The sequence below is a fragment of the Pongo pygmaeus genome, chromosome 12 (assembly GCF_028885625.2).
Source record: "Pongo pygmaeus isolate AG05252 chromosome 12, NHGRI_mPonPyg2-v2.0_pri, whole genome shotgun sequence".
Taxonomy (NCBI): domain Eukaryota; kingdom Metazoa; phylum Chordata; class Mammalia; order Primates; family Hominidae; genus Pongo; species Pongo pygmaeus.
Window position 1 is genome coordinate 66,285,527 of NC_072385.2, and position 25,634 is coordinate 66,311,160.

The 25,634-nt window shown below is 40.0% G+C and overlaps 2 long non-coding RNA genes across 2 annotated transcripts in view; one reads left to right on the top strand and one right to left on the bottom strand.

Moving 5' to 3' along the window:
- Positions 1 to 25,634, top strand: part of LOC134737793 (uncharacterized) — a 219,924-nt gene that overhangs the window by 140,129 nt on the left and 54,161 nt on the right. The window lies entirely within an intron of this gene.
- The window catches only part of LOC129030219 (uncharacterized), a 30,917-nt gene continuing 15,066 nt past the window's right edge, over positions 9,784 to 25,634 (bottom strand). Inside the window, exons 2-4 of the long non-coding RNA XR_008500586.1 lie at positions 24,835 to 24,931; positions 11,002 to 11,082; positions 9,784 to 10,046 (exon numbers count right to left, since the gene is read on the bottom strand). This is a non-coding gene — a long non-coding RNA (uncharacterized LOC129030219). The remainder of the gene's footprint in view (positions 10,047 to 11,001; positions 11,083 to 24,834; positions 24,932 to 25,634) is intronic.

Sequence of the window (25,634 nt, forward strand, 5' to 3'; positions counted from 1 at the left end):
GCCATATAAGAGTTTTTTTTAAATAGGAGAGGTTATAATATTTTTCCTTGCCAAGGAGATCAGGGAGGCTTCCCTGAGGAGGTGATAATTGAATCACCTTGTAGAGAAGGCCTAGGAGTTGTCTAGGTGAAGAGGAATGGGAATAATGGTCCAGAAAGAAGGAAAAGCCTGTGTGAGCATTGAACATTCAAGGAAATGAAAGAAGAGCTCCTGGCTAGGCGTAGAGTTTAGGGAGATGTGGTGTGAGAGAAGGATGGGGAGAGAGAGGAGGCAGACTCCAGTCAAATGAAGGAGTTTTTATTTTATCTTAAGTGCCATGGAAAGCCACGGAAGCGCAGTTGTTATGTAGACTTGGGTGCATGAAACAGGAGGGTGGGGATAAATAAATCAATTTTGTAAACCAACTTTACAAAGACTTCCCTGGCTGCTGAAAGGAGAAGGCATCAGAAGGGGCCAGAGAGAAACTACAAGCAGATCTATGAGGAAGCCACAGAGTGGTGCAGATGGGAGATGATGGTAGCTCGGCCCACCGGAAGCCCTCAATAAATCATATTGCCATGGTTGTTGTAATTGCTTTTCTAAGAGGTAGAGGACAGGCTCATGTTGGCTGGAAAGCATACATTTCTTTTGGATTTATTTGGCTTCTTGGCTTTTTCAGGAGCGAATGTGCACTTGTAAAGGCATAGATATGGGAGAGACATGGAAGCACAGAATGTGTGTATCAGTGCTGTGCCACGCCAGGCTTGGCTGGTGCCTCTGCTTATGTTTAAAGGCTGTCACCTGGACCCAAGGCATTGCTTTGCTAATCTGGTGCCATCCACAGCTGAGTGGTCATAGCCCAGTAAAGAATTGAGATGAAGGCAATGGGAGTCATTTGGGTAAATACATTGGCAGTGTATTAGTCCATTCTCACACTACCATAAAGGACTGCCAGAGACTGGGCAATTTATAAAGGAAAGAGGCTTAATTGACTCACAGTTCTGCATGGCTGGGGAGGCCTCAGGAAACTTACAATCATGGTGGAAGGGGAAGTAAACACGTCCTTCTTTACATGATGTCAGGAAGTAGTGCCAAGCAAAGTGGGAAAAGTCCCTTATAAAATCATCAGATCTCTTGAGAACTCACTCACAATCATGGTAACTACCCCCATGATTCAGTTACCTCCCACAGGGTCCCTCCCACAGCACATGGGGATTATGGGAACTAGAATTGAAGATGAGATTTGGGTGGAGACACAGACAAACCATAACAGGCAGGAAAGGAGGAGTTAGTGCAAAGCCTCTCTACACCAATCTCTTTTTTTCTAGGGGTCTTGGGGATTAACATACCTGCCTCTCTTTAGACATTTTACTTAGATCACAGATAGTGAATCACTGGACACACTAGGCTCTTTCTGGGTCATGAGGTCCACTCTGCCCAGAACACTGTTCCCCTACTCCACTCATTTCCTTCACTCATACACTCACCTTTCCAACTCCATATCAGCTCTGGGTCCATTGCTCCAGGAGGCCTTCTCTGATCAGCTCACCCCACTCATGCTGGGTTGCTGCCTCTCTTCTCCTTTGTATTCTCAGAATCTCCTCTGCTAACTCCCTTCTTCATTATCTGTCCACATTGGACTCTCTCTGGTCATATGTCACTCTCTCCCTAGGCTGTGAAGTTCTTGACAACAGGTGATAGCATCTCATTCATTTTTGTATCCTTAGAACCTAGCATGATGCCAGAAACTCAAATATAGACATGAACAAATGGTTAAAAGAAGGAGGGGATGGATATAAATGTCACTTGCATTTAGACAAAATGCAGACAGATGAGACTTGATCAGTCAGGAGAGATGAAAACACTAGTTTGGGGGAGGGCAGAATGGTCGGTCTGGTGGTGTTGGTAACGGTACAGGCCTTTTTTGCCCCCACATTGTGTTCTTGTCTCTTTCTGCTAGGTCCATTCTACCTTCTAATACCTCAGGCTGCACTCGTGACTTTCTTTGGTCTGATTCTAGGGTGAGGTAAGTGTGAGGCGAGCTGAAGAGGCAAGTGCTGGGGGTTGGGTGAAGAGGCCAGTTTTTATGCACCATGTTAGGGTTAGCACTGGATCATAGGTAAGGCTTATGTGGTGTCTTCAGAGGAGAAATTAAATAACTTATTACCAGCTAGTTGTTTTAAAAAAAACTTTATTAAAAAACAATCCCAACTTATTTTGCTCCTCAAATTAGTGCATGTGGATAGAATATCAGGTAATGTGAAAAGAGGAGACCATATGTGGTGATAACACACGAGGTCTTGGTCCTCTGTCAATCTGCTTTCAATCTCCAGCTCTGCCCCTTCCTCCCTCAGGGGCTCAAACAAGCCACTTAGCTTTACAGAACCTTGGTTTCTTTATCTGTAATCGGAAGGGATGCTAGTTTTTTCCTGATAGGGTTGTTGTGAGGATGAAATGAGATAATACCCGCTTAGTACAAGGCCTGGCACATGGTAAGCCTGGAAGAATGTTAGCCAAAGCTATTATGATAGATTCATCTGCATTGTGTGGCATTGTATATTTTAAATGTTTCATTTGTTTAGGTATTTACCTATGAATCTTTCTAATGCAAAGTATCATTTTTATGCATAGATGGCTCAAATTCTGTATATATACTATTGAAATTCAGCAAATACATATAAAACTGAGTTTATTTAGAATAAGAGCTTTATTTTGCTGCCATTGACTTTTCTTTTTGATTTACGAAAAAAAATACTATACTTTGTCTTTTGAAACTAATCAAAACTGCACTTGTTCAATTTATTCAGCTCCAAGTGGTTCTCAGTAGCATTATCTCAACTGGGAGATATAAAATCATTGTAACTTGACATTCTTCCATTTTATCTGATATGCCTAAACTTAGCAACTCGGGGGAGTCATGTTCTTGCCAGGTAGGTAGAATGCTACTGTTTTAGCTCATGGCAAATACAGACATCTCTTTCGGGAAAAATGGAAATTGGGTAAGATAAATCACTTACTAATAATGGCATTTACAAATATCATTAGCTTTTCTGGAATGTGGTCCATTTAGGGTTCAGACTAAAGGCAGCATACTGTACTAGAGAAAGCACAGATTAAGAATCAAGAATGCCAGTTCTAACCTTTCCTAGCTGTGTGACCTTGAGCAAGTCACTGAATCTTCCCAGGCTCACATTTTATTCTTCTATGAAATGAGGCTAAAATAATTCCCTGTTGTGAGTATTGATGGAGATTCTATTATAATTGTGAAGAAATTATGTATATCATCCACTCCTCCCAAAGGACAGGTTTTCTCAGAAGTTCTGATATTCAAATATGTGTATATTTCAAAGGACACAGAATTGGTGATGTCAGTGACTATAAGTCTTATCTTATACCTGCCAACAACATATCAGGTGATATATATATGCCACCTGATCAATAATAATATAGATATTGGTAATATAGCTATAATGGTAACATAGATATAATATAGATATTCTATATTTCTATAATCTAATCAGGAATATATGAGAGAGAAAAATGTAAACAGTTTATCAATGGACAAATATCTTTCCAATATACCAGATTTTTCAGCACTGAAAATTTATTAAAAGGAAGAAACTTTTCTTTCAATGCAGACTGTAAATAATTTCCCTTGAAATGTGTTTGCTGAGCACAAAAAAATCCCATTTTTTTGCTTTAGGGAAAGAAAATTCTTTCATGAATGAAACTGGACCCCTATTTCTCACCATATACAAAAATCAAATCAAAATGGATTAAAGACTTAAATATAAGACCTCAAACTATGAAACTACTACATGAAAACATTGGGAAACTCTCCCAAATATTGGTCTGGACAAAAATTTCTTGTGTAGTACCCCACAAGCATAGGCCACCAAAGCAAAAATGGACAAATTGGATCACATCAAGTTAAAAAGTGTCTGCACAGCAAAGGAAACAATCAACAAAGTGAAGAGACAACCCACAGAATAGGAGAAAATATTTGCAAACTACTCATCTGACAAGGGATTGATAACCAGAATGTATAAGGAGCTCAAATGACTCTATAGGAAAAAATCTAATAATCTTATTTTAAAATGGGCAAAAGATTCAAATAGATATTTCTCAAATGGAAAACAGACATATGAAAAGGTTCTCAACATCATCGATTATCAGAGACAAGCAAATCAAAACTACAACAACATATCATCTTACCCCAGTTAAAATGGCTTTTATCCAAAAGACAGGCAAAAACAAATGCTGGTGAGGAAACGAAGAAAAGATAACACTTGTACACTGTTGGTGGGAACATAAATTAGTACAGCCACTATAGAGAGCAGTTTGGAGGTTCCCCAAAAAACTAAACATAGAGCTACCATAAAATCCAGCAATCACATTGCTGAGTATATACCCAAAAGAAAGGAAATCAGTATATCAAAGAGATATCAGCACTTCCATGTTTATTACACCACTGTCCACAACTGCCAAGATTTGGAAGCAACTGAAGTGTTCATCATCAGATGACTGGATAAAGAAAATGTGGTACATATACACAATGGAGTACTATTTAGCCATAAAAAGAATGAGATCTTGTCATTTGCAGCAACATGAACGGAACTGGAAGTCATTATGTAAAGTGAAATAAGTCAGGCACAGAAAAACAAACTTTGCATATTCTCACTTATTTGTGGGAGCTAAAAATCAAAACAATTAAACCCATAGAGATGGAGAATAGAAGAGTGGTTACCAGAGGCTGCGAAGAGTAGTGGGGGTGGGAGAAGTAGGAGGGAAATTGGGTTGGTTAACGAGTACAAAATAAAAATAGAAACAATGAATAAGACTTAGCATTTGATAGCACAAAAGGGTGACTATAGTCAATAATAATTTAATTATACATTTTAAAGTAACAAAAGAATGTAATTGGTTTGTGAAACAAAGGATAAATGCTTGAAGCGATGGATATCCCATTTACCCTGATGTGATTATTACACATTGCATGCCTGTATCAGGGTATTTTGTGTACTCCATTAATATATACATCTACTATGTACCCACAAATATTAAAAATAAAAATCTTTCATAATACAATAACATTTTTATGTTTTTTAGTTCCTCCACTATAGTTTATATTTTCATTTCATTTTGTGATTCTGAGAAGCAATTATCCTATTACTCAGAGAAGCAGTTTTTTAGTAAGGTATCTCAAAGTCTCCCTCTCTCCTTGGAGACGTGCTTCCATTCTTAGAAGCTCCATCTATGAGCTTTCTTTTCTTGGCCAAGGGTGTAAATAAAAAACCCAGCTGAATTTGGAATTTAGGCCCTCGCCTTAGTTGCTGTAAGAAATAGAATGAATTATTTATAACCGTGGGCGTCCAGGTTTTCATCACCACTGGCAGATGGGTGTTTTAGAGCATTCACCTTTAAGATATCCAGAATACAAGCTGTTGATCCTCTGTGGGTTGTAAATTTCTAGACTTGGGCTTCTTGGTTCCTGTCGGTTTTTGTCAAGTTTTATGATCACCATTACATTAGCCCCTCTGAAATGCTGGGAAGCTGGGAGCCTCCTTCCTATTAGGAAGCCTTGCCTGACTTTCATACCAATAAAGTTGTTCTTAGAACCAGAGTTCATCCTAATAAGCATCTTGAGAATTGCACCTGAACCAAGAATTATTTCCCCCTCTGTCTGTCCTAAGCCTCAGACTCTTACACAGCCTACATGCCCTGAATCTAAGACAGGGCTTATAGCATAACAACTTTTTTATCACCTGCCATCAGGCAGCAAAGCCTCCAGGTGGATTAGGCTGAGTGTATAAGAAGCTTATAAGGTAGCAGATGTCAAGCCTCAGTAAAGGTCATTCTACTAGAGCTATTCTCTTTCTGGACACAGATTTCTTCCTGGACTAGTGTAGGATGTGGAAGGAGGACTGGTGTTCTGCCACAGACCCTTGGAATGCTCAAGATAAAGGATCCTCTGTGACAAATGTGCACATGGTCTAAGAACCTAGGGCTGAAAGTGGCAACATGTAAAAGGACAATGGAATACAAATGGGATAATGTTACTTGATCATCTTTCCAAGTATGACACATGAAGGATTACTAGAATGCAATGCTACTGTGATTTCTGGATACCAAATCTTTCTTTTATGCAGAAATATACATTCCTTCATCAGAAAAAATAAGTTAGACGTCCTCATTATGGTTCCATTTGAGGAAGAAAGATTTAGGAAAGTTCTCTACCATCTAACCAGGATTAATGCATAAAGCTCTTACCTAGTCAAATGTAGCCCAAAAAGTTGTTGAAGGGATGTAGAACAGATGGGCTAGAGAGGGAATTTAAAAATCAGCTTTAATAAACTCTTCCTAAGAGCCAAGATCCACATTATGGTGGCAAATTGCACAATAATATAATTGTCTTAGGGATGTAAAGACTCCATGCAGAATATTGGCTCAATGCTCCGGCTCAGTTGAGTTGAGTGATTTTGGCCATCTAGGCTGCTGATGTGTCACTTACTTGCGGGCCACTGGAGTAATATGATTAAACCAGCCACTTAGACGACCCTCCTGTAACAAACACAAGTGCCAGGATCACACTGATGCAGGGGTGTGAAGCACAGTGCATTTCTCAGATGCTTTAGGCCATCAGTATCCGGTGGCATAGCACTCTGTTCTCCTGGCCCCAACTTTTCCAAGAAGTCTGACCTTCTAGAAGACAACCTAAATTAATGTCAAGTACAAATGGATTCTCCATAAAAACATTTGACTAATTCATTGCCTAGATCTTAACATTTGCGGCCAAATTTCCAGTTTTCCTGCTGAATAACTTCTTGTTAGAAAATGTCAGAAAAGGGAAAGACATCATGGGCTTCTGAGTCAAACTATTTTTCTCCCTGAGTCATGGGTCAAGGGTTTTACCAATTTCCTTTCTAGAATTTTTACTAGGCTCCAATCAAAAAGGAGTTTAGTGCCAGATGGGTGGGGGCAGGGATGTGATTAGCTATTTATTTATATTTCTACAATGTTGAATATGCTCTTATTGATAGAGATTTCCATTTACTTTCTCTGAATAGAAATTTGGTATTCCTAGGGTTGGGGGCTGGTGGGAGAATGTCTTTACATGACCACACAAAACCCATCACAATCTGGTGAGCCCTTGGAGTGTCTTGCTTAAAAGGGTTCTCGTCACTGGGAGTACTCACTGGAGCCAAGCCAGTTCCCTGGGGAATGCTGGTGTCTGCTACTTACAGAGCTGGCTGTCAGGTTGGTCCTGTGTGTTTGTAATTAGCTATGATGTCTGGATGTTGATAGAGTGAATCTGGCCCATTGGTTCCCCTCCAAAGAGGGGTTTCCTGGCTAGCTCTCCTGCATCAGAAATGCCAAGTTCGGAGTTGCCTGGAGATGCCAGAGATGCAGATTTATTTGGCTGAGCTCTGGTTGTGAAGCCAAGTGCCGAGAAAGCAGATCAGAGACCAAACCTGAATAGTAATCAGTGGGCTTCTCCAACCACTTGGCTCCTTTGCTTTCCAATGTTATGTTTAATGTTTTAGAATATATTTAGTAAACATGTCACTAGCAATTGCCAGTCCTCAGTCTTTCCCCACTCTTTTTTTTTTTTTTTCCCCAATGGTTTTCCTTTTTGCTTTGGGTTAGTATGATAGGCTGGTTTTACAATGTATCTGAGTGTGTGTGTGTTTCAGGCTAGACAAATTGGAAGATTTGTTTTTACTAACTCTTAGCTTGTTATAGTATCCACTCCTTATGAACCAGGTAAATAATATATCTTCTTCTCTTTTATCATCAGATTTGGCTTGTTCTTCTCCCCTGAGAAAGCTGAGCTTAGAGTACACATCAATTCACACAACTTGGTTTGAATTTATAGATGCATGCAAGGTGTGCTCATTTTTCTTGTATTGAGTTCAAAAGACAATATTCCTTTGTGTTTTAGTCCATGTAGGATACAACTACACTCTGCCAACTAAGAACTGAATGGTTTCTAAAGTCTTTCTCTTTAATTATTCCAACCCCAGTATGAGATGAAGTTGGGATCCTTGTTCTTCCCAGTCCTTGCCTCCTCCTTTCTCCCTATCCTTACTACTCCTCCCTACATGTGTATTTTCCTTTAGTTACTGTCTAGCTCCTTACAGATCCCTGAATATATCAAGCTGCTTCATGCTCCCTTGTCTTCATAATTGTGTGTTAGTTTCCAATGAATGTTGTGACAAATTACCATAAACTTGGAGTCTTAAGCATCAGAAATTTATTCCCTCACAGTTCTGCGTCCCAGAAGTCCAAAATCAACATGAAGATAGGTTTACTCTCCCTCTGGAGGCTTTAGGGAAGAATCCATTCCATTTCTCTTCTGACTTTTGGTGGCTGCTCTCATTCTTTGGTTCATGGCCATGTTAATCCGTTTCTGCTTCCAAGGCCACATTCCCTTCTTCTCTTCTGTCAGTGTCAAATATCCCTCTGCCCCCCTCTTAAAAGAACAAATGTGATTACATTTAGGGCCCACCCAGATAATCCAGGGTAATCTCCTTATCTAAAGATTCTTAACTTAATCACACCTGCAAAACCCTTTTTCCATATGACAGAACATTTATGGGTTCTAGAGATTAGGACTTGGATATCTTTTGGGGGTTCATTATTCAGTCTAACATCCACATGCTATTTCCTTAGCTTGGGGCATTCTGTCCACTTTTTGTTACCTAGTCAGCACATCTCAGACTATCTATGATGATGGATCATTTAAGAAATTAAACTTAAATTTGTCACAGACTGACAATTTTTCAAAATCACATGCTTGCACTTTGCAGCAATACCAAATTACTATTATAATTTCCAAACTCTTACTCTTCTCTTGCATCAAACCAGTAACCAACAGTTTGCATACTGCCACTAGTCCACAGACCACACTTTGAGTAGTACTGATCTATATGGCTCCTACTCATTTAACCACCATCTTTTCCAGGAATCTTTTCTGGCTCTCTATTTCTGACTTGAGTTTAATGACCCTGAATCATGTTCTCATCGTTACTAAGATTCTTTAATTTTTCTTCACTTTCTAGTTCTTAATTATTTGCTTGATCCTCTATCCTTAAGCCCCTTAAGTGTTAAGAACCATGCTTTGGTAGACTTTGAGCCTACCATGGATCTTGATATACAGCAGATGCCTAATAAGTTTTTATGGAATAAATGATTGAGATATACATGGAGTCTTAAAGTTGCATCCCAAATCAACAGAAAAAAGACTTATTTGGGGAAAATGTGAGGAAACGATGAGACTGAAGAAACTGAAGGAACCCTAGGATGGTGTAGTAGATTACAAAAATGGTCATAAATTCTTCCTGTCAAGAAGGGAAATTTATTTCTGTACCCTTTAAATCTGGGCTGGCCTGGTGATTTGCTTTGACCAATAGAATGTGGCAGAAATTATAATTGACTCCTGAACTAGGCTTTCCAAGGTTTTATAGCTTTTGTTATCCTCTGCCACCATATGAACAATGCTGGTTCAGCTTCCTGGAGAATGAGAGACCTTGCAGAGGGAGGTACCATCCTTTGGCTATTCATGGCATCTTTTGGAGCCCCTAAATATATGAGTAAGCCCAGTCAAGGACAGTTGAGCCCAGATCACTCGAGTAAAACCACCTGAATGAGCCCAACACAAATTGATAACACACAGAATCATGAGCTAATTAAAGTGGTTGTTGTTTTAAGCCACTAATGATGGTGGTTTGTTATACAGCAAAAGCTAATTGATCCAGAGAGGAATCAAAATGGGGCATGAAAGTTAATCAAGAGTTGTCTTTTGTCCTCCCCCAACGCAGAATAGGGATGGGTTTAAATTGTGACAGGGAAGACTAGAATTAGATGTTACGAAGTACTTTTCCTATGCAGAGTGTGAAACATTAAAAGACATAGATAGCAAGAGGAATAAACATAGATGTAATTTGCATCTCTGGCCATAAAACAGAAAAAGACACTAACAGATCCGTGTGGAGCTTGAACCCAAGACCTATTGTCTTTAGAGGCAGAGTCAACAGGCAAGTTGATGATTGTACAGTTCAGCCCAACTGAAAAAAAAAATGACAATAAGTTTTCTTGAGATTTGCAAGTATCGCTGAAAAGAAAGGAGGAAATAAGTTGAAAAATTCAGCTCTAGATTTTGATGACTTGAACTTGTGCTTCTCCCTCCTCATGGCTCATTTGGCCTACCTTTCATTCATCCCTTCTACAAATATTTACTGTTCCCCTCCCCTGCACTAGGCTCAGGAGTAGGTACTGAATATTTGATGATGAATAGGACAGACACAAGACCTCACAGATCTTACTGTTTGGAAGAGCAAACAACCTAATAGGCAACTATTACACTTGGAAGCTTAGGCTTTTTTGCTTTTTTCAGATGCATCAAGCATACCTTTCTGCTTTTGTGATTCCCACCATCATGTGCAGCCAATCTCCATCAAGCCTCAGTATCTGTGCCTTTCAGCATGACACTTAGATCACTTTAGGACTAGTCTGAAATCAGCTGTTTGAAATTATGCATCACTAATTTATTGACGTGGATCATGACGAATCAAGGAAAGCGGAGTCAGAGGTGTGAGAAAAGAAGCAACACATCTGGTGGAGGGTTTTATGGGCTTACAGGTGAGCCTATTCGTGCCAGCCTGCAGTGTAGAATTTTAACTTCTGCTATAAAACATCTGAGGCCTAGAGATCACAAATCAGATATATTGCATCCAACGTTAAAAACATCTCGTAATTTACCACAGTAAATCAATCAATGTTTTCCTAGAAATATTGGAACTGAAACAAGAGTTGAGTGAAAACAGAAAAATCTCTAGAGGTTTAGTTGGCTTAAAGGTATTTCTTGAAATATTGAATCCCAGGGGCTAGAAAATTGCATTAGAGATATCCTTGAAAGATGTTTTTCCAAGGGATGGAAAAGTGGCTTCCGGAAAGTTGTTTATTACTTGGTAGAAGGAACCAGTTAGTTAGGTTACGGGAGGACAGTCAGCTCTCAGTTACCTGGGGGCCAGTTATTCCAAAACTGTGTTTTGATCCTTGTGTCCATTGCTTCATACATTGGAACTGCCATCCAAAGGATTGCTGAGGAAGGTGGAGAACATGTAACTCAAAATTAACAGCATGCTAAAGATTAGCAGCATGTTAGCTATACTTGTTCTTCAGATAGCTCTATGAGGAAGTGGCTTCATCTTTCCAATACGGTGGTCCTTAATACTTGTGGATTTCATTTATTCCACTATATTTGTCCATATTTACAGGAGTAGGAAATCCAGGGGAGGCAATTAGAATACAGTTTTCCATTTCCAGTATATTTGCTTCTAGTTTTAAATTTTTAGCATAACCATTTGTCTGCCAAAAAAGAAAAAAAAGTTCCCAGAAAGGTCTAAGAGAAAGACCATGGAACTGGTGGCTAGGAAAGAGATTTCTACTCTGGGCTCAGAGATTCTCTATCTTTTTTATTCTCTGGTTCCTTATTTTAAAAATAGACACAAAATAGTGCATTCTAGTCCTCGTGGTGGGGAGGAGGGTGTTAACACTAATTAACAGGAAAAAGACACTTAAAAAGTTAAAAGCACTGTGTAAATATAATATCTGAAATTTGAAACTCCTAAGATTATACTCTTTGGAAACTACTCCTACAACAGCTCTTGGTTCTGGTCCAGGGACTAGAGGAGGTTGAGAGAGTGGCTGTGAGCCCTTCTGCTCCATGTGTGAAGGTGCCTCCCCCTCACTGCAGAACCTCTTCTTGTTTTGGCATCAGGCCTCAGCAGCTCGCCCTTCCTAGGTGGGTAGCGGTCCACTTGCTGTCTCCTGAGAAATCCTGATTGGCTCAGTTTCCTTATTCATAGGCATGGTATTAAACTTGGGAATTATAAGATAATTTCTTCCAAGTCACAATCATTAGTTTGCACACAGCCATAGTTCAGGATTTGAAATCTCAAGATCTTTTTATTAAATGTCACCACTGTCTCAATTTCAAAATTGTAGAGGCACTTTTTTTTTTTTTTAATAAAAGGACATTGTTGAGAATTTGAGCCCTTGAATTCCACTAAAATTATTCTCCTTTGGTGAGAAAACCCCTACTGATTTTTATCTTGTTCTGCTCTTTAAACTACAAGGGAAAACACGCAAATCCACATATATGCATACCAGAAACAGGAAATGCTTTGTTACCAAAATTCAAAACTAGATGAAGATCAAAAAACTTATTGAGTACTATGCTTATTACCTGGATGATGAAATAATCTGTACACCAAACCCCTGTGACATACAATTTACCTATTTAACAAATATGTACATGTACCCCTGAACCTAAAACAAAAGTTAAAAAGTAAAAATAAAAAAATTAGAGAAGAAAAAAACTCAAAACTGATTCTATCCACCTACTTCATTAAACAAATAAACAAATAAATACATCATTTATTTCTTAATGGCCCTAAGTGAAGTACACCGTGCTTTTTGAAAACAGAGAATGTTAATGCAGACGCCAGAAAAACTCACCTGAGAAGCCACAGAGTGTAAGGGAAAAGCTCTTGGACCCAGGGCCAAGAGGCCTCTGCTACAAACTTGCGTGTAACCACAGTAAACCACTTAACCCTGTGGACTTGAGTAAAGGAGAGGCTGAGCTCAGTAATATTTTTGAGAATTCGTCCAACTGCAGTATTGGATTTTGATACCAAAAGGAATTCTAGTGTACTATGTACTGCATTCTTTGGGTTTCTTCATCTTGTTTAGGGTCTAGGATGACTTCTTTCTTTCTTCTTTTCTTCTCTCCTCTCCTCTCCCCTTCCCTCCCTCCCTTCATCCCTCCCTCCCGTCCTTCCTTCCTCCGTTCCTCCTTTCCTCCTTTCCTCCCTTCCCTCCTTCCTGCCATCATTTCCTGAATGCCTGAGATGTGACTGGCACTTGCTAGGAGTGGTGATATAGCAGTGATGAGGACAGGCAGGTCCCTGACTTTATGCAGCTTATACTAGTGAACTGAGAGAATAAACAATGAGTCCATCAATGTCGGTTAAGACTTAGCAAGTTCTCTGCCAGCATGGCTCCAGTTGTCTTGGAAATCTGAAGGAGGTAGACCATGTAACAAAAGGCCAAGACAGATCCCTGCCTGGCATTTTAGCCTCCAATTTGTGTTGTCAGCTAGGAGAAAGTTTAGAGGCTGGAGCCTGGAAGGCAAAGGGCAAGGCATGCTCTAATGGGTACCCATCATGCAATTCTTTGGTCTTATGGTCTCTTTTATAATCTCTATTAGAAGGGCAGCTTGGAAGATCAGGTGTCCTGACCCAGTCACAGAGCAAGAGGAGCCACATTTCCTGCTTGTCAGAGGAGTGCATCCACCATCCCTCCCCTTCTCTCAACCATGGAGTTCTATGTGATTCCAGACGATGAACCAGAGAGACTACTTGTATTTTGAACAGCTGCAGAGTATGAACATTTCCTCATGAAAAGAGCCTTTGTCCCTTTTATCGATACTTGAAAGAGGGTGAAGATAAGATGATTCTGGATCTTGTTTGGAGAAAGCTCCCCCAAAATTGATCTGAAACTTGTGATAATCATTTTCCAGATGAAACTGGCCCAGACACCACCCAACACTTCCAGGAGTCCTTACAACTCTGCTTATCTGGGTGAGATGAGTCAGCATTACACAGCTTCACTTGTCGCAAAAGGAAGGGACAGTCATAAATATCCGATGGAGGCTCCCATCCTCACTTCATAATCTAGTTGGACATGCTAGTGAAGGAAGGGCTTCTGGAAGGGCTAAATGAGTTGGCAAACGTCAACAGCTCAGCACAGCACTTGACATAAAATAAGCATGTTGTAAACTGCAAGGATTAATAGATATAATATAGATTGTAGATATGTTCCTGCTTCACTTTATGTCACAAAAATAATGCTAAGTGAATTGCTTAAATGTTGAAACATTCTGGGAATAAACGCAATTGGGCTTTATTTTGTTTCTTTTTTCTTTAGTAGAAACTATATATTTATTTCATTTTAGGTACTACTCAGGTACTCACACCTCAACATATCATTGCTTCTTCCTCTTGTTATGGGGCCAGAAATTTATCATGAAGTTTTAATTGTTAGACAATGAGGATTTTCCAGTTCTCAAAATTCTTTGGGAGAGAGAAAACTTTAGCCTCTTTAGGCCAGCACCTAATGAGACAGTTGGGAAGGGCAAACCAAATAATTTCGGAAAACAACCTTTGACTACAATTCTGATCCAAGAGGATCAGAAGTGTTATCTATAGAGAGACTACCATGTCTCTCAATTTAACAATACTGGCATTCTCACCTGATTTTTCACTTAAGTCATATAATACGCCTGCAAGTAAATGTGATTGCGCCCCTTTTCATACATGAGGAAAACGAACCTGGTGCTTGTTACGTTAGGTGCTAGAATTTGCACAGGTCTGTCTAATTCTGAAGTACAATCTCTTTTCCTTACTGCCAAAGATGGGTAGAAGAGTGGAGAATAAGAAGTTAGGTTAGAATGGGAAGACTCCTAAGACAAAATTGGCTTCTTAGCATTTGCTTAGGAACAAACTAACAATAGCAACAAAACAGGAGAATATTCTGTCTTGGTCTGCTTAGGCTACTATGTTAAAATACTAGACATAGGGTGGTTTAAACAATAGACATTTATTTTCTCACAGTTCTTGGGGAGAGAGGACAGAGATCAGGGTGCTAGCATGGCAGGTTTCTGGTGAGGCCTGTCTTCCTGGCTTGCAGACACTAGATCTCTGGTGTCTCTTCTTATAAAGATACTAATCCTATCACATCAGGGCCCCACCCTTATGACCTAATTTAGCTTTAATTACCTTCTTAGCGGCGCTATCTGCTAATACGGTCACACTGGGGATTAGGGCTTCAACATATGGATTTTGGAGGGACACAATTCATTCCATAGTTATGCTTCTCTCTAAGTTAGTGCTTGTCTATGTCAACCTTATTTTTATATTTTCTATGCTTAACATGGGCCCCATTATAAAACTCAACTTATTTGGGATGGAATAATTAATAAATAAAAGCAGTTGGAGGTACTTCTTTCCAAAAGACGACAAAATTGATGCTAAAGTATAACAGGGTTGTAAAAAAGAAATTTCAGCAGCTTAATTTCTTAAAAAAAGTCCTAAGAGTTTTCATTAGCTAACTGCCAAGATAGCTAGTTTTAATCTAGAATAAGGTTTCTTAAGGTTTCTCAATAGTGATACTATTGACACCATGCACCAGATAATTCTTTATTGTGAGGGTTACACCGTTCATTATAGGATGTTCAGCAGCATCCCTGGCTTCTGCCCACTAGATGCCTGTAGTACCCCTGTCCCACTCCCACTGCCACCCTGTCTTGGCCTCAATCATAATAATAAAAATAGTTTCCAGACATTGCCAAATGTCCCTGGCAGAAGTAGGGATGTGACAAAGTCATTTGATCTGGATTCTAGTTTGTAGACCACAGAGTATTATGGATCTTAGAGAGGCCTCTAATTTCAAAACACAGAATCTGCTTCAGTCTCATTGGGATGCATGATCCCTTGATTCATCCCTTTTCTCCCTCTTAACTCAGTCTATGCCTCATGTACACTCACAGATTTCCTACTCTGCCCCCATTCCCTTTCGCCACTTGTACTTCTGCTGTTTCTGTCTCAGCAGAAGTGTCCATTTTTCTGCTCCTGCTGCCAGGCAGGTAAAGGTTAATTGAGTAAGAAACAACTTCTGCATCTTTGATACACTTCTCGGTTCTGCTACCAAGGTATTCTCTCAAGTCCCAGCTAAGCAGTGGCCAGAAGTTTGCCTCTCAATTTTATAGTGAATTCCTACTCTCAAATCCTATCATGAAACAAAGCTCATCTACAACTTTGCTTCAAAGATCAAGACTTCCTGGTTTGACTGCTGTTAACATCTGTCTTCCATTTACAGACCTTCTATTTCTTTATTTGCTCTGAAAGAAAGTCCATTCTCCTGTTCAAGGCACTCTTAGTCTTCCCTATTATTACCTTTTTCTTGCTTTGGTCCCCTCCCTGTGTGTCCTTGTTTCCCCTTGCATCTTTAATCTCTCTCATTCTCCTTGTCTTCTCTTCTGTTTCTGAAAACTTGCTTAAGTTTTCTTTACCTTAAATTAAAAAACTAAAAAATCCTTTTCCCTAACCCAGTGGTTCTCAATTAGGAAAGATTTTACATTCCAGTGGACATCTGGCATCATCCAGAGGCATTTTTGGTTTTCACAACTGAGGGTAGGAGTGTTACTGGCATCTTGAGAGTAGAAACCAGGGGTGCTGCAAAACATCCCATTTAAAATTACAGGCCCTCTTTTCCCCCAACCCCAACAAAGACTTATCTGCTCCAGATATCAACAGTTCCTGAGGTTGAGAGTGCGCAACCCTATAATTCCCTGGAGATGCTACATCACCTCTGCTTTTTCTTTTACTTTTTAACTCATTGGAAGAATTGTGCACACCTGCAACTCCACTTGCTCACTGCTCAATCACATTCACTTACTCTTTAATCCATTGCAATCTAACTTCCTTCCATAAGTCACCAAACCATCAAATCAAGCAACCTCAGTTCAATCTTTAGCTTCTGAGCCTCTCTGCAGTCTGTGATATTACCTTCCCAGCCTGTAGCTTGGGAAATCATGGAAGGATCAAAGGATCATGCATCCCAATGAAGTTGAAGTAAATTGTCTATTTTGGAAATGAGAAGTCTTCCAAGATCCACAATACTTTATAGTCTGGAATCTAGACCCTAGATCAGTGGTTCTTAAATAAATTTGCTCCCCCTCTACCCCTGTCTGGGAACATGTGTGAATGTCTAGAAAGAATGTTTAATGTCATGATTTGAGCAGGGGGCACTACTGGCATCTAGTGGGTAGAAGCCAGGGATGCTGCTCAATATTCTTCCATTTTCTTTCTTCTGACTTATCTTTTGGTATTCCTCCTTAGCTCTACCCTGTCTTTATGCTCCTCCAATCTGACAGGTGTTTCCATTAACTCTGTGGTCTCTTTTTCCTCCTCCTCTTTGTTTTATCTATGCTGCTGGTTTGTAAACTCGGTGAAAACATTTTAATCATGCTAGATACATGGGATGCTTTTCAGGGTTCCCTGCACAAAGGATAGCTCAAAAAATATTTGTTTGCTTGAATTAGGATTAAACTACATATATGTCTATGTAGAAAACAAAACAAAGCAAACTGGCCTCCAATCTCATGAAAATTCGAGAGCAAAATTTGGAGCTTTTATGTATCATGTGGCACATCTTATCTACATTGTTATGCCATGGTAAAACAGGCCCATGGAAAGTCAGGAGAAAAGGGAGTCCAGAATTTGAGTTGAGTTGCTGACACTCTTGGACTTGGGAAACCCTGTATTATTCTTGGGCATATTTCCTCATGCATAAAACAGAGGGGCTAGAGCAGATGAGCTTCAAGATCATTTCTAATTTCCAAGTTCTATGATCCTAAATAGAAAACTCATAAAGTTGAATCCCTAGTAATTTTTTTCTAATTCAGCAAGTTTTTCAGTAAAATGACATTCTTAAGTTGACCTAATCGATTAATATCTATTTATATTTTGATGGGTCAAACGTGCACTGTTTAAACATGTGTATACATACGAATATGTACATATTAAACATTATGTACCTATATAAAATATATGTGTATATATGTATGTATCTATATGTATGTGTGTGTGTAAGCATCATGTAAATCCAGTAAAACCAGGCTTTATTTCTAAATCAAATGTTCCAGTGCAATTCTAAGTGAGTTAAAAGATGTTGATCATAAAAACATGGATTCAGCCTTAACAACTGTGTCACAGATAATGACGATGTAATGAGGGAATTTAAGCAACAATCAGAAATGATGTGTTTTTTTCCCCCACCAAGCACATGTTAAATTAACCAGTAAGCCTTGAAGCCATGCATACCTGATGATTATTTTATGTTATCTTGTGTTTTAAAAAATGGTTCCGAAGTACTAGATTTACAGCACTGCAGAATCCCACACTGTTGCAATGCTGTCTTCAATTCAGCCACTTCATATTGAAATTTCACACAGAATAATTGGCTGACCTTCACAGCTATGGCAGAAACTAATTAAAGCTGTAAGGCTGTGCTAGCAATGCTTTTGTGTGAAATGTGAAGTTTGGTGATAATGAAATATGGGGTGCAGATGTTATTGTCTTAGATAGACTGTGCCCTTGGTTCACACTAATGAAGAACAGCAATTATTAAACAAAAAGTATTTTTTACTCATCAATTATTTTGTGTTGTGAAAGTAGAAGTACAAACACAGCACCATCTCTTCTACCAGCTAATCCCCAAAGTAATTTTATGGACTTTACCAGCTGACTTCTATATCATTAGGTACCCAGTTTTCACTTTCTCCCCCTACTGCTCTTAGACCTTTGGGAGCCTTAAGCAAGGACCTGGATGGGTTCAGAGAGCAAAGGGTAAAGGGCATGCTAAGAATGGTCACCCATAAAGATTTTTAGACAGCTGGAGGATTAAATAAATGAAGATTTTTGGAAATAACTTCACACACCAAACAGAGATATCGGTAGAAATATGACGCCATCCGCATTGTTGCCAGATGATAGGCAAAGGTCACTGCTGTTCTTGAGGTGCAAGTAGAGAAATAAAGCAGGCCTGAGCACTGTTTCTTGGTTGTTTGGAGTCTGGGTTTCTATTAATAGGTCAGTGTGACTTGCAGGACTTCCACTGGGTCAAATATAACAAATCACAGATTTGTAACAGTTGAAGAAAAACACTAAAAAGGCACATTGTATTGGCAAGTCTTCACTTTCCATGGGTGAATGATCTAGACTGCTTCTCTTTAGTCCTCTTCTCATTGACGATATTTTAAAATTTAAGTTATTTTTTTTTCCTCATTGACTTTGGGATACTCAATTCTTATTAACTGGCCAAGGTGGGAGAGACATGAGTTAAACTTAAATTGTCCAATTTCCCTATTTGGGGAAGGAGATTGAAATGATTAAATTTAACTGTTACTTGTGTAATTTTTACTGTCATTCATACTCCATATCATGAGGATACAGGTAGCTACTGCATAGGGCACTGTATCAAGGCCTTGTCTAAGAGGTGTCAGCTAGTAAAATGCAGCAATGATGAAGATGGGAAGTGGCAGAAGCAGCAGTAGGTAGGTGGGCATCAACTGGATCATGTTACTTCAGACTAGGCAGGGAAACAAAAGCTTGAGAGGAAGAAGATTTGTGGTCATGGAGATACTATGTAGGGGGAGGTTTGCCATAGAGGTTAGAGGAGGTAGCTTTGGGCTCCATTTTCTTAATGGTTGTGCCAGTTGTCAATATACCTAGTCTCTGAGTAATGGGATACTTAGTGGGACTATGACTGAATTTGAGGAGTAATTAATATGGCTAATGATGGTTATAATGACTGTTGGCATTCTATGTCTCTTCATTTTGGGGAAAGGATAAGAACATCTTCCCTTGTATGAAGGATAGCTATACATCGTTAGGTGGAAACATAGACTTGCATTGTTGTTGTAAAGAAGTTCACTTGCATGCAGATGGGTGCACATAGAAGCTCAGTGACCAAAGGGGTGGACTATGTCAGTTATTAGGCTATTGCCTCTCACTTCCAAATCTGCGCTTCATTGCCCTGCTTTTGATAGTGGGACATTTCTCCCTTGACAGCTTGCACAATGTTCCATTTTTGCAGTAGAGGGCACTAGAAGGACACTGGAGGAGGAAAGGGCTGTTCTTTCTGGTTTCTGTGTGTTTTCTGGTTACTTCTGTAGTATAAAGTAGGCAGCATTCACAGGACACCAGCAGGGCTCAGAGGCAGCACATTTCATCAGTGTCTCCCCCTTAGCAGCTTTTCCCCAGCAACGCAGAGGGCAGCTTTTTAGATGTTCCACTATTATGGGAAACTGGCTTGCCATTCAGTGAGCCATGAATGATCAAGTCCTCTCCAAGGGAGACTGGGTCTCACTGAGACCTTGAAGGAGGCAGGGCTTCACTGGGTCCTCTGCCTCAAACCTAGAGGTAGTGGCTGCTCCCTCTCTGTGCTATTTCTGTAATCTTACCCCAAATAGGTAAGAATTACCTACTCCTAAGATGGCAATCCACTCTTGTAGTTAATACTCCTTTTTCACTAAGCTTTCCTTGTTCACATTGCTATGTGGCTTCTGTCTCCTGATTGGAACCTGACTGATTCAGTGACCCTCCCATCTTCAATTCAATGACTTAAAAAAGAAGTAAATTAATTTGTTTATTATCATGACTGATTGAGTTAAATATAAAAGGCTAGGCAAGGAGGTATTGGTAATAGCAGAAAGGTGACAGAATATAATTTAAGCAATTGTCAGCTTTCAGAAGAAACAGACATGAATTAAAAGATTACAACCCTATGCAATTTTCAGTATAAAGAATAATGAAAGAATGAATCAAAACTCTTAACTTTACCATATATCAAATAAAGCAGTAAATTAGAAAGACTGAAAATGTGGAAAATACAAAAATGTGGTCACATTGTTCCATGTTAAAATGTACAGAGTACCCACTTAGAGATTACAAAAGGCCTGTAGTGTTAAATCCTTTGGGCTAAAACATGAAACATCAGCTTTGGAGTGGTCCTGGATTACAGTGTAGAAGGAAACATTAGATCATCTCACTCTCAGGAACTGGTTTCACTCCTATTACCACTCATCCAGAATGCATCTCCAATTCACTTATTTGAGGCAGACTCCACAGCACTGCTAAATTTTATAGACGTGAGATCCCGAACACTGCCCTCTCTTTACAGCATAATCATCATTTTCACCAGCAAATCTACCATTACACAAAATATGATCAATAATGGAGTGGATGCCGTTACATAGAGCAGTGAAGAGACCTAGCTGGAACATTAATGAGAGGCAAGGCACAGCAACAGAAGCCGGCTCTTCCCCAAGGAGAGAAATTGCCCCCTTAGGATATCAAACCATGTTTCTCCTTAGGCTGCATGGCACATGGACCTGTCAATACCAGGAGTAGAGCAATGTGCAGGAAGAGACCACCCATGTGGAATGGCATCTAGGGACAGCAATTCAGACAAAAAGGAAAGGGTAATAACTTGTTCAGTGAGAAATAAATGAGTTACAATGCTCCTGACCAGGTGTCTGGTCTGATGCTTCTAAGCTAGAAGTGCCCCTTTGGCTTAGAAAATATAATGTCAAACTTCTTTTCAAGCCAGAGCCCTGGGGACAACTAAAACTGGGTTGCTGCAGAGAACTGCTTTTTAACCAGGGGCTGAGCAAAGTGCTGCTAATAAAACATCAGACGGTCTTTGTGGTGGTTTCTTTCATACTAGGCTGGCTTCTGACTGATGGGTCTTTGGTGTCTACTTGTTTTTAGCAAAATTTTCTTTTTTTTTCTTTTTTAGAAATGGGGTCTCACTCTGAAGCCCTTGCTGAAGAGCAGTGGCATGATCATAGTTCACTGCAGCCTCGAGCAAAATTTTAATGTGAGGACCTGTTTGTGGTAGAATACCTGTTTGCCTCTATGAAGAAGTAAATGTCATTTTCAGTCAGAGATAGAGAATGATAGTGATGGTGAAGTTGGTTCTTGTGAGTGTCTCTAGGTTACTCATGAAGGGCAGTTTGCACACCTCCTACTCCCATTAGGTGCATGATTAAATTGCTACGATACTCAACTGCTATAAGGTGTACTGCTGGTAGTCTCACCAAATCAGTAGTTCCTAAACAAGGGGTGCTTTTGGGCTGCACCTTGCCTCTGGATATTCTGATTGAGTGGGCTTGTGGTGGGGAATAGGCATCTGTATTTTGATCTCAGGTGGTTTTGAGGCAGTGATTTCAGGGTACACTTAATCACACAGCCTCTTCAAAGGCCAAGGTGACCCAATGTAATAAAAGTTGAAAGAGGAAAAATGGATGCTCTTTGGAGCTTTACTACAAGTTAGAATGAGACTTGGAAATTTGCAGAGGTTTTTGTTAAGCTAGGAAAAATAAAGATGAAAGAGTTTAAATCAGATGTGGTAAGACTAGCAGAATTTTGATATATCTAGAACAGTATGAGTTCAGTATCCCAGCACCACATTATACATCTTCAGGATATACATTCTCATTGCATCCTCTGTACCCTTTGGAACACGTGTTCAATAGGCAACAGATCAGAAGCACCATCGATACAGTTCAGTCCACATACTTTATCATCATGGCCTCTGGGTCAGGAGAGGGGACTAATGCTGACCAGAGGTGATCTATGACTTAATGGGTAGATGGCAAAGATTCCAAGCCTGATGAAGAATTGAGAGAATGTTCTGACCACATAACTCAAGTTTGAAGCAGAAGAGCCAATTTATTATCCTTAGTGCCAAGTCAAGAAGAGCCTGATTATGGAATGTTCTTGGAGACTCTTTTATTTCTCTGTAGTGTGAACTGACTTATGTTAATTTATTTACACTCTTTTATTAGAAACCCATTAAAAACAATAGGGCAAATTTTGAAGACAGGAGACTGATATCAAGGTTCAGTCCATAGTCATGTAGCAGGACAAAGATTATTGGTCTGTGTAAGAATCACACACATGATGTTGACACCCTAGCACCACTCTCTAAAAACCATCCTATATGATAGTCAAGCTGATCCATGCAAAATACTTGTTTACTTATTATAAAGATAATGTATATCTATGTAGACTCACATGAAAATAATAATACCCATCATATACATCAAGAATATGAACAATTCTGTTGTACTTACACATCTCAAATCCTCTGGCAGGCAATCTTCAGCAGTTTAAACATTTTATACTAAATTAATTAGGTTTCCTCAGTCATGTTATTTGTATCTAGGTCAAAGTGAAGCAGGATATTTCCCTGACCCCTTTGGGGGACTCATGACACAGGTGTCTTGTTTACTCAGCCCACCACTCTCAACTCCTCGCAGGAGGGAGTGTGCGAGTAAATGAGGCAGGAACTGGAGTGCATGAGCACTGGAACCAGCTAGCTGCTTTGGTGCCAGCAGGATCAAACTCCACTCACGTGTGTATCTGTTGCATTCCACCCCTTGTGGGAGGGAGCACACAGGTGAGTGGGTGCAGGAGCTGGAACGAGTGCTTTTGGGCACTGGCAGCATCTAGGTGGGGGATGCCTGCAACCCCCAAAGCCCCAGAGGGCATATTACTTGTGCTATTTTAGCTCTGCTGTCTGGTCTGTGGACAGCTTAAGTGTTAACAGTTGAGGAGGCCTTCTACCTTTTCACATGAGGTGGCTGCCTTCCACCAGCAAAAGCAAAAGGCCAGTGTGACAGCCTTTTCTATCCATACTCATGGCTCCCAAGCTCTTGTCCAGCATCCAGGAAAAATGAGGTTGCACCGAACGAATTGAAGAATGGTAAATGCAGGGGATTTTATTGCTGATAAAAGTGGCTCTCAGCAGGAAGGGGAGCTGAAAAGGGAACGGAGTGGGTAGGTAATCTTCCCCTGAAGTCTGGCTGTCTCTGACCAGATTTTTCTCCAAAGTTATGCCATCATGCTGTCCCTCTGAAATCAAGCCACTTCTCTCTGACATCCAACCATAGTCCTGATGTCTGGCTGCTGCTTCTCTCTGCTGGCTGAGTCTGAGGTCTTTACAGGCACTGGATGGGGGATGGGGTGGGCCATGGGTAGTTTAGGAAAAGGCAACATTCAAGTGGGAAAACAGGGATAGAAGTTCTCACTTTGGGCCACAGTTTTAGGGTTTTTGGCTCGAAGGTGGGGTTTTGTCAGGGACCTGCCCTTTTCTGCCTAGAATTTCTCTGCCCCCTGCCTCTATCATTGTATCAAAAGGTCACTTCCTTAATTATTCAGTTAAATTCGTGTATTATTGCTTGTTAATACATGTGCGTTTGGATACATCTCAGGCCAAATATAGTTTCCAAGTGAAAAGAACCAAGAAATAGTAGAAAGCTGATTATTATATTTTCTTGATTCAATGATATTATCATTTGTAAGACATACTTTCAATTGTTTTCAAGGATACAAAAACTAAAACCCCAAGCATTAAATGTACACATTGTTTGTAAGAAATTTCTTGATTTTATAAATGTTAAAATGTAAAAACAAAAACAAAAAACCCCAAAATAGGCATCTTAAAGCTGAAGAAAGTGTAAGCTACTACATAGGGATTCTTTCCATCCCTTAACACTGAATAATAGAAAAGACTAGGGTATTCTGGGGTGCAAGGTCTTTCATGAAGTTCAGTAAATCCTACAGATGACTCAATACTGATAATATATTTAATTTTTAAAAGAAAAACATCCAGATAATTATTTAAAATACACATGTCAAAGGGAGGTCTTATCTTGACTTTATGTATTTTTATTGGAGATGGAAATTTTTGTGTGCAAATCTGCAAGACCTGTAAATGCACTTAGAGGAGTCTATGCATGAGGAATGAAGACATCTCTTAGGAAAAACTTCATCATAAGAATAAAGATCACCAAAGCACAGCTGAGCTATCAAACGGCATCAGGCTTGGGAGAGAAAAGATAGCCTCCAGTCCAGCCTGCATAGGCTTGAACTTGAGTTCTAGGAAGAAGGGCTTGTCAATAAATTATAGTAAAACAAAAATAAAGTCAGAAGGATCTCTTTTTTCTGGTAAATCTATGGAAATATGTAAGAGAGTGTAACAAGAAGGGTGGCAGATATGACAAGGTTAAAGCACATTCAAGTGTTCAATTCCAGGGCTCAAGCAGTGAACAGACTAATCTGCAGCTCAGTGAAACAAGAAACTGGGGAGGACCACACACAACATTGGTATAACAGGCAGCAACAAAGATAGGATGCTCTTGGAGGGCATCAGTGTCATTACCTTGGCATCACTGAGGTCTTTGATGGCACCAATAGTGGAGGCTAAGCAGTGATTCCATACCACTCAAAGGCAGATGAGGAGACATTTTCAGAGAGAACTAAAGCAGGAAGGGAGGATATGATGGTTAACGTTATATGTCAACTTGATTAGGCTAAGGGATATGCAGAGGGCTGGTAGGACATTATTTTTGGGTGTGTCTGAGAAGGTGCTTCTGGAAGAGATTAGTGTTTGAATCAGTAATGAATGAGTAAGGACAATCCCCTCACACATGTGAGCAGGCATCATCCAATCCACTGGGGGCCAAATAGAGCAAAAAGGCAGAGGAAGGGTGAATTCTGTCTCTTTTTGAGTTGGAACATCCATCTCCTACCTTTGGGCATCAAGCTACTGGTTCTGCGGCCTTCAGACTCTGGAACTTACACCAGTGGCTCCCCTGGTTCTAAGGTTTTTGGACTCAGACTGAATTATACCACTGACTTTCCAGCTTGCAGACAGCAGATTGTGGGGCTTCTTAGCCTCTGTAATTGTATGAGCTGATTCCCATAATTGTCTCTATGTATTTATGTATGTATGTATGTATGTATGTATCTATCTATCTATCTATCTATCTGAGACAGCCAGGTAGGAAGGACTCGCTGGCAAAATTCCAACCTGCCTATGCACTGGGAGGAGTGTGCACTGGGGTGGAGCCACAGAAGTTCGCACCCTTTGCAGTGGAGAGGAGCTTGACTCCTCCTCTTCCTGGGTGGTACCTCCGATTCAAGATGAGAGGCAGGAAGCCCATGGGCAGGAAACACTCT